This window comes from Mesoplodon mirus (genome assembly GCF_964341445.2).
Source record: "Mesoplodon mirus genome assembly, chromosome: 7".
Lineage (NCBI taxonomy): Eukaryota > Metazoa > Chordata > Mammalia > Artiodactyla > Ziphiidae > Mesoplodon > Mesoplodon mirus.
In genome coordinates this window covers 131,729,020-131,742,116 of record NC_138983.1, presented here as the reverse complement: position 1 = coordinate 131,742,116, position 13,097 = coordinate 131,729,020, and the positions used below count along the sequence as shown (strand labels likewise).

At 36.2% G+C, this 13,097-nt stretch overlaps 1 pseudogene across 1 annotated transcript; it reads left to right on the top strand.

Annotated features, from left to right (window-relative positions):
* The first annotated feature begins 1,734 nt into the window (after nucleotides 1–1,734).
* On the top strand, nucleotides 1,735–12,552 carry LOC309807483 (olfactory receptor 8B3-like; annotated as a pseudogene). Its single transcript has 2 exons — nucleotides 1,735–2,542; nucleotides 12,059–12,552. The product of its transcript is annotated as an olfactory receptor 8B3-like (transcript).
* Nucleotides 12,553–13,097: the final 545 nt, after the last annotated feature.

The following is a 13,097-nucleotide window of genomic DNA, read 5'->3' as shown; positions in this document are numbered from 1 at the left end:
TTAAACAATAATCTCTGAAATCAATTAAAAAGATCCTTTGGTTTATATCTATAAAATTTGCATAAACACTGATTATTTAAAGAGACTCAACTATTATAAAGGGCCACAATAAACTTTTCTGAAATGGTCATATATCTTTATGAACTTAAATTCTTGAAACTAATGTTACCTAGAAATATAATTAGTGAATTTTCAATGACATTAATTATTTGCATCTTTATAAGAGACAGCAGAGGATCCTTTCTCCTATGCTCTGGGGAATGTATAATCCCTGCTGGGAAATGAACATTTACTGTAACAATTAGGGTGTAAACAACGACACATTTCTCTCCTGCAGAGCGTATCATGATGGGAAAGTCCTGGGGAACCCCTATACCTGAATTTCTAATCAGGTCCAAAAGAATTATAAGCCTTAAGCAAATGCTGTGTGCTCTATGACATTGTGGCTCAGATATGAAGCCTGTGGTTTCCCTTCATGATCTCTTATTAAATTTATAACCATAAGTTTGATCTAAATCATAGACTGACTCTTGGAACATTCATACTGTGAGATCTATGCTATGACTCTTTTCCAGGGAAGGAGGAAGATTCTGTGACTACATCTGCTCATCTTTGATATCTCCAAGGCCAGTTCTTCTTTCAGGACAGCGGAGGTAAAACACGTATAAAGCGTCAGCACTGAGTTCCCTCAATGGATGGAGAGTGAGTTAACCAAGTTTCTATATTTGCTCACTCCTTCTGTTGCTGAAAAATGACAAGTATTTATATTGAATAACAAGAAACTCTAAAGTCTGGAGCTCTGACTCTACTGCCTGTATTGTTCACAGCATACACTCTGTGTTGACTCCATCTTCATTCTGGGAGCAGGAGAACTGTAGCAGTTCCAAGTGACAATTCCAGACAGCAACATCAGAAGAGATTTGTGTTTTTTTCTAAAATTTTTTAATTGAAATATATAAACAGAGGAAAGTTGATATATCATAATAAGTATACAGCTTGAAATGTTTTCACAAACTTAATAACTAACTTAATCAGCACTCAAATTAATATTTCTCGTTCATGCCATCCTACAAAACCTAGGAAAGCACATCCACCTTCCTTTATTCATTCGCTGTCCAGCTAGGATAGCACAGAGGAGGAGAATGTGTGGAAACACCGGAATATATGGTTAAGTATAAAACTTAGGTTACCAAGGTTCACCTCAATACCTGTTTTCAATTATTAACTTCCTGTATTCTTATAGTAAAGTATCTGAATACCTTAGAGACTATGAGAGACTTCCTGGTAGCAGAATATCTGTATGGTGTCTTCCCTGTAGGGATCCTTTCTTTCTTGATGGTCAAAACAGGGGACCTGAGGTACCTAGTAGGGTAATGGAAACATGAGTAGGAACTAGGAAGTGATGAATCAGATGAATGGGGGGAGAAATGGGGATACATTCCCACCAGTGAAGCCCATCAGCAAGTAGGCTTGTTCCTCAGCTACCCATCCCTCTATCTTCTAGTAAGGTAGAGCAGTTGTTTGTCACATGCAGTTCATGCAATGAAAGACAGTGATTTAAATGTTGAAGGGTGTGTACCTTCATACCTTATGAAGCAAAGGAGGACTTATATGATTTCTGCCAGTCTGAGTCTCTTTCTCATAAAGCTCATATAAAAGAGAGTTTGTAAGAACAGAGCTGGGTTCCCTATTGATGGAGTTTTCTTCTATTCTCACAGATTTCCGAAGTTGAGAATGCTGGCTAGAAATGACTCCTTAGTGCCTGAATTTATTCTTGCTGGATTAACAGACCATCCAGAGCTCCAGCAGCCCCTCTCTTACCTGTTTCTAATGATCTACGTTGTCACCATGGTGGGCAACCTGGGCTCGATCATTCTTATTGGTCTGAATTCTCACCTCCACACCCCCATGTACTATTTAGTCTTCAACCATCCTTCATTGATCTCTGTTGCTCCTCTGTTTTCACCCCCCCAGATGCTGATGAACTTTGTATTCAGGAAGAATATCATCTCCTATGTTGGGTGCATGACTCAGCTGTTTTTCTTTCTCTTTTTTGTCGTCTCTGAGTGCTATATGTTGACCTCAATGGCCTATGATCGCTATGTGGCCATCTGTACTCCATTGCTATATAAGGTCACCATATCCCATAAGGTCTGTTTGGTGCTATCTTTGGCTGCATCTGTGATGGGCTTTACTGGAGCCTCTGCCCACACAGGGTGAATGCTTAGACTAACCTTCTGCAATGTTAATATCAACCGTTATTTGTGTGACATCCTCCCACTCCTCCAAGTCTCTTGCACCAGCACTTATGTCAGTGAGGTGGTAGTTCTCATTGTTGTGGGTATTAACATCACAGTACCCAGTTTCACCATCCTAGTTTCTTACATCTTCATCCTTACTAGCATTCTTCATATCAAATCCGCTCAGGGAAGATCGAAAGCCTTCAGCAACTGTAGCTCCCGCATCATTGCTCTTCCTGGTTTTTTTTGGTTCAACAGCATTCATGTACCTTAAATATTCTTCTCCTGGATCTATGGAGCAGGGAAAAGTTTCTTCTGTTTTTTTATACTAATGTGAGACCCATGCTCAGTCCTCTGATTTAGTTTGAGGAACAAAGATGTCAGAGTTGCATTGAGGAAATCTCTGTTTAAAATTCAGAGGAGAAACATGTTCTAATTACAAACAACAATAATGTAAAGACATTCAATTTTTATTGTCTTTCAAGATGATATTTGTTCATAACTGTGTTTCTTCTACAGATTGTGTTATATGTGGTATAATAGACTTGTCTCATCACTTTCCTTATAGCTTGTCTCACTTTTCCTACTTACCTCTTGCACCTTGTACCAGTTTCCTAAATAACTAGTAGCATCTTTATAAAAGGAAAACATGAACCGATTTTTTTCATACTATCTTTGTCTCCTGGGCTATTCCTAATCTGGACAAATATGGTGAGTTTCATAAATACATAAAGTTAGAATTAGAGCTTGCTGTTCTAGACACAGAAGTGCCCAAACACTGCAGAATAATTGTCTTTTAAAACAATATTGCTCCTGGTATAGGAAGAAGGATTCAAAGAAATGTCTTCATTGCAAATTGCATATATAGCTTAAAGTAGGATCAGGTCCTTCTGATGTTATCATTTTGTTCTATTTTTCATACCACTTTTCCTTTTATTATTATTACTTTTCTTGTTCCCTTTGAAAATGGCCAAATCTGTTTTACATGCCACCTGCTTCTGAGAACCTCTATAAGGAAAATGCCTTTAAAATTGAAGAGAATACATATAACTCCACTATTTATTGCCAAACATGGCATTAAGAGAGGATAATAGAAGAAAAATACATATGTATCTCAGGATCCCAGTAAGCATAATGGGTGGTTTATTATAAAATTTGTGTTTATTACTCTCTAAAATGACACCAGATATTTTGAAAAAAGCACATGGTTTTACTGTCAATTTTGTTTTTTATCACTTTAGGAAAATACTACACATGGTATTAGGAGAAACATTTTAGCCATGTTTCACTTATCCAGTGAAGTATCATGAAAAAAGTTGCATATTAATATAGTAAACCATATTCCTAGCAACATTTTTTGAACTTACTTAAACCTCGTCTCACCAGTAAGACAATAAATATATTTACCTAGATGCTTCTCCCTATAATTTCCCTATTTCTCCAATGCTTTTCCCATTCATATATTTAGAGTATCAAATATAGTGGTAGGTCACAAATATTCTTGTTGAATTGGATTATCTTGTTTGAATAATAACAATAATAAATTTAATGTTGGAAATAATAATTAATAAAATATAGTAATAAATGACAATAACAAAAAATAAGTCAGAAAGAACTTTGGGGTATAATTTCTTTTGAGGAGTAAAGTGTGGCAACCATAGAGAGGTGCTACTAACTTCCTTTCAGTAGAGCCACCTGTGGGGAGCATCATTGACTGTCTATAGCCAATACTCCTTTGGATCCACCATAGTGTTCAGGCAGAGTCCATGCTTACTCTAAGATGGCCTCAGCCAACGGCTTAGCATGGTGGGTCACACCGGACCTGGCCAATTTCTGTGTAACGTGGATCTCTTCTGATAGGCAGTCTTTGTTTAGGGACTTCCTATCATCCTATTTGAGATTTTTTTGAACCGCACTGTGGTCTGAGGTTTTCCTACCCAATCCTTTCTTCTCTCTCTCCTTTCGTAGGTATCACACTTTCATCCTGGTCTGAAGGCTTTCTCACTGACTCCCACTCATTCCCATTTTATCCTTCACAGGCACTTACCACAATAAATGTCTTGGAAGTCTAATCATTTCTTAGCATCTGTTTCTTGGAGAACTCTAAAATGACATAGAGGACTTAACACTAACTGATTTTAAACCTTAGTTTTAGGATATGGTAATCAAGACAGATTGGTTTTGTTATAAATATAGATAAATCCATGGGACACAATAGAATATTCAGAAACAGATCCTCACTTATATAGTTGATTGATTTTTAACTGAGCAACTGTGTAAATCTGTAAGTAAAGAAAAATCATTCTAAGCAATTGATGCTGGAAATACTAACTACTCATGAGGAAAACAATGAACTTTGACCTCTACCTCACATCATACACAAAAATTAATTTTAAATAGATCAAAACTATACACATGAAACTTTAACATAAACCTTCTAGAAGAAAACATAGAAAAGTATGTTAGTGTAGGCACAGATTTCTTAAACATATTCTGGAAAGCACTAAATCTAAAAGAAAAAAAAGAGAAAATGAGTTTCATTTAAATTAGAGCATCTGTTTATCAAAAAAATATTTATAGGCAAGACACAGACTGGAAGAATATTTGCAAAACATATATTTGATAAAGGTATTGTATCCAGAATATATAACAACTTAATTAAAATGTATCTCAGTGATAAAAAGATCATATCATATATTGGCAAATGATTTGAAAGACACATCCCAAACGAACATATGTAAATAGACAATAAGCACATGGAAATGTGCCTAACTTGGTACACCCCCTTTATGTATAGTGAATAGCTGGACAACAGTTCCTTAACAGCTGTAGTGTCTTCCCTCACTTTATTGCCCAGACTTTGCCCCTTGAGTGGCTCAAGCACTTGTCAGGTCTTCTTCTTGGTCTCCCTCCATGTTGGGCCTTGCACCCTCTTGGAACCTCTATTACAGAGATCCAAGCACCAGCTGTGGGGCATCTCCAAGCCCTCCATTAATCCAAGCACCAATCCTATAGAGCCTCTCCTCTGAGATTCTAGAATCTGGTTATGCTTCTTATTCTTTCTGTTTGTTCTATCAGTTCTGGGTAGCTATTTTTTATAGGTTATTAGTCTTTATGTTTTCTCTGCTTCATCTGTTGCTCTTTCCTCCTTGCAATGTCTATATATACAATTATCTTTTTTTTTTTTTTTTTTTTTTTTTTTTTTTTGCGGTACGTGGGCCTCTCACTGTTGTGGCCTCTCCCGTTGCGGAGCACAGGCTCCAGACGCGCAGGCTCAGTGGCCATGGCTCACGGGCCCAGCCGCTCCGCGGCATGTGGGATCCTCCCAGACCAGGGCACAAACCCATGTCCCCTGCATTGGCAGGCAGACTCTCAACCACTGCGCCACCAGGGAAGCCCTGAAACAGGGAACACATTTTATGTGATTTTGTTGGACTGACTTGCCCATCTCACAAGACATATCCTGTCTAATTAGCACATGCCAAACCCTGATGACAGTGATTTGTCATAAATAGTCATTTGACTACAGTCTTTTCTGCCAAAATTATTTTAAAAAACTTTTCTACTTGTAGTTACTGAATTAGTAAGATTAAATCTAGGGATTCTAGTACTCCTGTTTTCACTACATGGGGAGAGTTCATCTAAGGTTAAAATGTAGTAGAACCAAGCAGACAAAATGCGTGGAGAGAGACACACCTCGATGAATTGTTGGCCCTGTCCAGCCAAATAAAAGGCCATGTATATATTCATGACGTACCAGTTTCACACACTTTTTGGGATTATGTTGGTTTATGTAGGCAAAATATAGTTGCAGGCATGACACATGCCTTGTAGTCTGAATGTGATATCCAATTTCCCAGCACACTCTGCTGGCAGTATGAGTCAGTAAAACGCCTGGCTCGGTCTGTGAATCAACAGACTTACTTTACAATTTGACTTTATATTCTTTTGATCAACATGGCAAAAATGATCATTTAAAATTATTAAAATCACAACTCATATAAAACTAAAATGATTAAAAATTCAATTGTAGTGTTTTAAAAATAACTATAATTATAAAATTTGAAGTAAAAATTATTTCAATATATCAAGCATTTTTAAAACACCTTTAGGATATTTGGAAGTATTATGTCCATAACTTGATGAATTTCTTGAAGATATGGGTAGATATGGCTTTATTATCTTTCTGTATATGCTTCATAAATACAATTTTAATTGGGAAAAAAGTTTGGTTTCTTCATGCGGAATCCCCAGATGAATTCACATTAAAGGCATCGAGCCTAGAGTATATCCTAGACAGATGCTCTCGGAAGGGTAAGAATAGAATGTGTATGACATGATGGCATATACCATACTTTGGCCAGCGTCAAGAATGGTAAGCCAAGTGAGGCACTCACTGGCCTATTTCAACAGCCCAACCAAAAAGGCACTCCACCACCTGCTCACCAGCTACAGCAGCCACACGCAGAGGGGACAGTGCCTGTGGTGGACCAGAGTCCCACAGGGCTGCTGGGGGAGTCTGTTTCAGGTGCCCAGGAGCACAGTGCTTGGCCTGTGGTGGATGCCAGGCAAGGAGTCCTGATGTTCGCAGCTCCAGGCAGATGCCCTAGTCTCTGGCTCCCCATTTCACATACTTCTGTCCATCTCCAGCCAATTTATCCTTTTTGTGGCATCTAAACTAGTTGAAGTGTGATTGCTCTAAGAATGCACAAGCCTTCTGCAAATTGGGTTTCTCTGTTATTTTGAAATATTTGAAATGAAAAAGTGAAATTAGTTCCAAATTTGTTGAACATTAAATTTGTCAGTAAAAAGAAAATAACTCACATTATTTAAATATGATTTCAACGGCAAAGTTTTAAATGGTGGTAAGAATGATCTAAACTCTACCACTTATGCATACAGAATTTCTCATTGATGATTATAAAAGAAATTGGAGATATAGTCATTAAAAATTCTTGCTCAAGAATTGCAAATAACAAAGCCTGTTAACAAAGAATTTATATTCCAGAAGCAAGTACCAATTTTCATTTAGAATTATGAGTATATTTTATTTGGGAATGTTATTTAATAAAAAATGATAAATCTCATTTAAGAGATATTTTTGATGTTTGAATAATTTACATTATTATAGTAGGTAATGAATATAACAACTTTTCTGATTTTACCATCAAATATATCCTGAAAACTTCATAATACATACATTTGCAATTTAATAAATAATGCAAAATTTATGTAATCACAAACCAGTTCATAAAATAGAATATTGTAGAATATTTTATTCAGTATTTTTAGCTGTTTTGAGTGGGTGGTAGACCCAATAGCCTAGCCCAACAATACCAGAAATGACAGTTGTTAAATAGCTTATTTAGTCAACTTTGTTCTCAAATTAGATTAGGTGGTAAGGGGGCATTCACTGTATAGTGATACTTTAGGTGGATGTCTTCAGCTGTTATTTCTTCAAATATTTTTCTACCACTCCTCCTCTCTGCTGTCTGGGACTCCAATTACATACATATGAGGTTACTCCAATTACATAATATGATGTCTTAGGGCTCACTGATGCTCTGTTCATTCTTTTCTAGGCTTTTTTTGTTGTTGTCTCTGGATATCATTTTGGTTACTTTCTATTGCTATTCTTTAAGTTCACTCATCGTTTCTTCTGATGTGGTGTTAACTCTATTCAACACATTTATTTTTACATAAATTTTTTATTTTAGAATTATTTTAGATTTATAGAATTGTTAATATAATACAGAGTTACTATACATTTCATATCTTGTTCCTCTTGCTATCTTACATTAGTGTGATACATATGTCACAGTTAGTGAACCAATATTGATAATTATTGTTAAAGTCCATACTTTATCCAGATTTTCTTAGTTTTTACCTAATGTCCCTTTTCTATCCTAGGATCCCATTCGGGATACCACATTGCGTTGATTAGTCATGTCTCATTGGGTTCCTCTTGGCTGTCACATTTTCTCAGACTTCCCATGTTTTGGATAACTTTGACAGTTTTGAAGAGTATTAGTCAGGTATTTTGTAGAATATCCCTCAATTGGGATTTCTAATGTTTTTCTCATGATTATTTTTGGATTATGTATTTTTTTGGATTTGGTGTATTTTTCATTTCACACGTTGTATTTTTCAGATCAAGGATGTCAATGTGGGCCTTGTCATGCCTTGACATTTTTTTCTTAAATATATATAATATATTAATAACAGCTTTTTTTCTTGTCTGCTAATTTTAAAATATGTATTTTTAGTATGTTTCTACAGATTGAGGTTTTTCCTCATTGTGGATTGAATTTTCCTGCTTTTTGCATGCCAAGTTTTAAGCTAGTTTTTAGTTGGATTTCCTGTTATTTTAAACATGAAATGTTGCCATATTTTTAAACTGAAATTACTCATTTGTAAATTTTTTATAAGAAAGAAAAAAGAGATTGAAGCTTGGCTGTCACTATTGGTAATAGAAACACAAACACACTGTAATAATTGGCAGGGCTCATGGAGCACAAGCTTAAATGGGAAGTGATTAATGTCCCAGTTGTATCTGATTATTTTTTTTCTCGGTTTTCTTTCTTTATGTCAACTTCATTGAATTTCCCCAGGTTGGAGACATGGATTCAATATAAATCAGAATATTTTTTATGGAAACACCCAAGCCCAATCCTGTGTAAGACTACTGACCCATCTGGTCCAGTATTAAGCCTCTAAGGTTGGTATGGAAAGGTGTGGATTGGCCTACCCATACTGATAGTAGATATTAGAGATGTGTTACAAAAACACAGACTAGTTTTCCATAGTAAGTCCTGAGAGATCTACTGAACAATATATTGTTTAAACTACTGAGCTGTATAAATTTTTACACAAATAAATTTTCCTTATAAAGTTTTATAAAAACATTTCAAATTATATTTTATGAGGCCTAGTTTACATATAGTAAAATATACAAATATGAGGTCTACAGCTTGATGACTTTTTACCTCAGTATAAATTCATTTAATCACCACCCAGAAAAAGATACAGAACATTTCCATGACCCCAGAAATTCCCTTATGTCACTTTCTAGTCAATAGACAAATCTCATGCACAAGTTGAGGTAACCATTGCTCTCATTTCTATTATTTTAGAGTAATTTTGCCTGTTCTTTAAAATCTTATAAATAAAATCATACTGTTTATACTCTTTTGAGTCTTCCATCTTCATTCAACCTAATGATTTTTGTATCTCAACCATATTGGTGCATGTATCAGAACATTGTTTTATGAGAAATATCACATTGAATGTATTTTCTACAATTTCCTTATCCTCTTATTGATGGAAATTTGGCTATTGAAATAAAACCTCAGTGAACATTCTTGTATAAGTATTTTTTTTGACATTTGCACTAATTTCTCTGTATATGTGATAGCCGTGGAATGTCTGGATCAGATGCTACATATGGTGCAACTTTATTAGAAAATACCAATTTGTTTTCCAAAGTAGCTATATAATTTTACTCTTCTAACAGCAGTGTATGAAAGTTCCAGGTGTTCCACATCCACATGTTCACTTGGTATAGACAGTCATTAATTTTAGCCATTCTAGTGTGAATGCAGTGGTATCTCATTATAATTTTAATTTGCATTTTCCTTAGGACAAAGGATGTTGAGATACATTTTTTCAAATTTATTAATATTTGAGCCTGTATGCTTCTTGGAATGATAACTTTAAACCATTTTTAAATACACATTGGAAAAAAAGAAATACAATTGTCTGTGTTCTCAGATGACATGATTGTCTCTGTAGACAGTCCCTCAAAATTGACAGCAACAACTACAAAACAAACAAATGAACAAAAAAAACCTCTTGGAACTAATAAGTAGCTAGAGGAGAGTCACAGGATACAAAGTTAACATACAAAGGTTAATAGATTTCCTATATACCAGGTACTGGATGATTGGAATTTGTAATGAAAAACTCAATACTATTCATATTGTTACCCCACCCCTACCCTCCAAAACGAAGAAATACTTTGTTCTAAGTCTAACAAAATATATAAAGGATCTATATGTGGAAAACTACAAAACTCTAATAAAAGTAATAAAAAACCTAAATAAATGGAAAGATACTCCATGTTTGTGGATTAGAAGACTCAATTATGTTAAGATGACAATTCTTCTTAACTTCATCTGTATCGTCAATGTGATCCCAATCAAAATCCCAGCAAGTTTTTGTGGATATCAACAAACTGTTTCTAAAGTTTATATGGAAAGGGAAAAGACCCAAAATATCAAATACAATACTGAAGGAGAACAAAGTTGTAGGACAGATACTGTCCAACTTCAGGACTCACTATAAAACTACAGTAATCAAGTCAGTGTGGTAGTGATGAAAGAAAAGACAATGGATCAGAAGAGAGAACCTGACGTTGACCTATAAAATATAGTCAACTGATCTTTGACAAAAGGGCAAAGGCAATCAATGGAATAATGGTAGTCTTCTTCACAAATGATGCTAGAAAAATCAGATGCCCATTTGCAAAAACATGAATTTAGACAGACTTTACACCTTTCAAAAACAAACAAACAGGGCTTCCCTGGTGGCACAGTGGTTGAGAATCTGCCTGCCAATGCAGGGGACACGGATTCGAGCCTGGTCTGGGACAATCCCACATGCCGTGGAGCAACTAGGCCCGTGAGCCACAACTACTGAGCCTGCACGTCTGCAGCCTGTGCCCCGCAACAAGAGAGGCTGCGATAGTGAGAGGCCCATGCACCACGATGAAGAGTGGCCCCTGCTTGCCACAACTAGAGAAAGCCCTCACACAGAAACAAAGACGCAACACAGCCAAAAATAAAAATAAATTAATTAATTTAAAAAAAAGAGTAGAGGCTTCTTCCTTCAACTCTACCATGCTGTTATCCATTGATACCTCTTATTTCTTTTTCTTGTGTGATTGCTGTGGCTAGGACTTCCAATTCTGTGTTAAATAGAAGTTGCAAGACTGGCATCCTTGTATGGTTCCTGAATTTAGAGGAAAGCCTTTCAGCTTTTCACCATTAAGTATGATGTTAGATGTGGATTTGTCATAAATGGCCTTTATTATGTTGAGATACATTCCCTCAATACCCACTTTGCTAAGTGTTTTTTATCATGACTGGATGTTGAATTTTGTCAAATGTTTTTTCTGTCTATTGAGATAATTGTGTGATTTTTATTCTTCCTTTTCTTAATGTGGTTTATCACATTGATTGGTGAATGCTGAACCATCCTTGTGACTGTAGAAAAAATCCAACTTGATTATGGTGTATGATCCTTTTTATATACTGTTGGATTTGGTTTGCTAATATTTTGTTGAGAAGAACATCATCTCTTTACAGGATTGTCTACGGTATTACAATTAAGAAGTTTAGCAGCCAGATTTAAACTAAGTCTGACTTAAGGGGCCCGTTCTTTTAACCATTTTGCTACAACACGTCTTTACAGAGGTGAAATTCATAAGCATGGACAGTGCTAAAGCTATGATACACTATTTCACTAATGCAATCCCAGAGGCTCTAGGAAAGTGCTAGTAAAGGCAAGTGATCATGCCCCAGATGTTCCTTATTTAGAACTGTGCATAGACACCAGGAGATGATGAAGAAAGTACCTCTGTACCTCTGTATCTCTGTTTCTTATACCTTGATTCTTTTCAAGATACTTCACATACCATCAGATAAAGGTTGGCCCAAAGCCTTCAGCACCGTGGCTCCCACATAATAACAGTTGGTCTATTCTATAGATTGGGGCTGCTCATTCATGTCAAGCCATCATTTGCTGGGTCTGTGGGTCAGGGGAAATTTTTCTCAGTGTTTCATGCCAATGTAGTACCCATGTTGAACCCTCTCATTTATAGCCTCAGGAACAAGGATGTCAAAATTGCTCTGAAGAAAACCCTGCAGAGAATTACAAACTGAGCTGAACCATTTATACCTCCATTTTTGTGGCTTTTCCTTCTCTTCCTGCTCCACTTTATCTTCTTCCTACTATTCTTTTTCTTTTTTTTTCTTCATTTGTCTTTCTAAATTCTTCTTGGCAGGATTTCTGCTCTAATTTCTTTTCTTTTCTTTTCTTGCCACATGATGTAACCCCATGGGCCTATTCTTGGACTAGAGGGTCATTCTCAGCCCTTAGTAACCCTATACCAGTTGGAGACAATGGGCCAATAACCTTTCCCATCTAAGAATAACACTACTTACTTCTTTTCTTGTGTCTTTCCCATCCAAGGAAAGCCATGGAGAGGTATGCTGTCTAACCAATTTTTTTCTTCTTGGTTTCATTACATAGCACCCTTTCCTGTTTCAATGATTTATTACTTACAATTTCATAAAACAGAGAAGGAATGACAAAAATTGTGGGTATGGTAAACTTGTAAATATTTCCAGAATTTTTCAGAGTTCTTTTATTAATTACTCTTATTCTAGATTTTCAGTATGCATATATATAGCAATTGAATACTTTGTTGAACTAAGCTTCTTTATTCTTGAGCATGCTTGAGAATGTATCAGCTACACTATTCTGCTCACCTTTCACAATCCACACCAATAACAAATGCCTCTGTTTATGGTATTGGTCAACTGATATTTTGTCAGAAATGTAATTGAAATTGTTATCAAATTGTCTACATATCTGTGGATTGTGATTGTGATTAAAAATTAACCAATAGGGCTTCCCTCGTGGTGCAGTGGTTGAGAGTCCACCTGCCGATGCAGGGCACATGGGTTCGTGCCCCGGTCCGGGAAGATCCCACATGCCGCGGAGCGGCTGGGCCCATGAGCCATGGCCGCTGAGCTTGCGCGTCCGGAGCCTGTGCTCCGCAACGGGAGAGCCCAC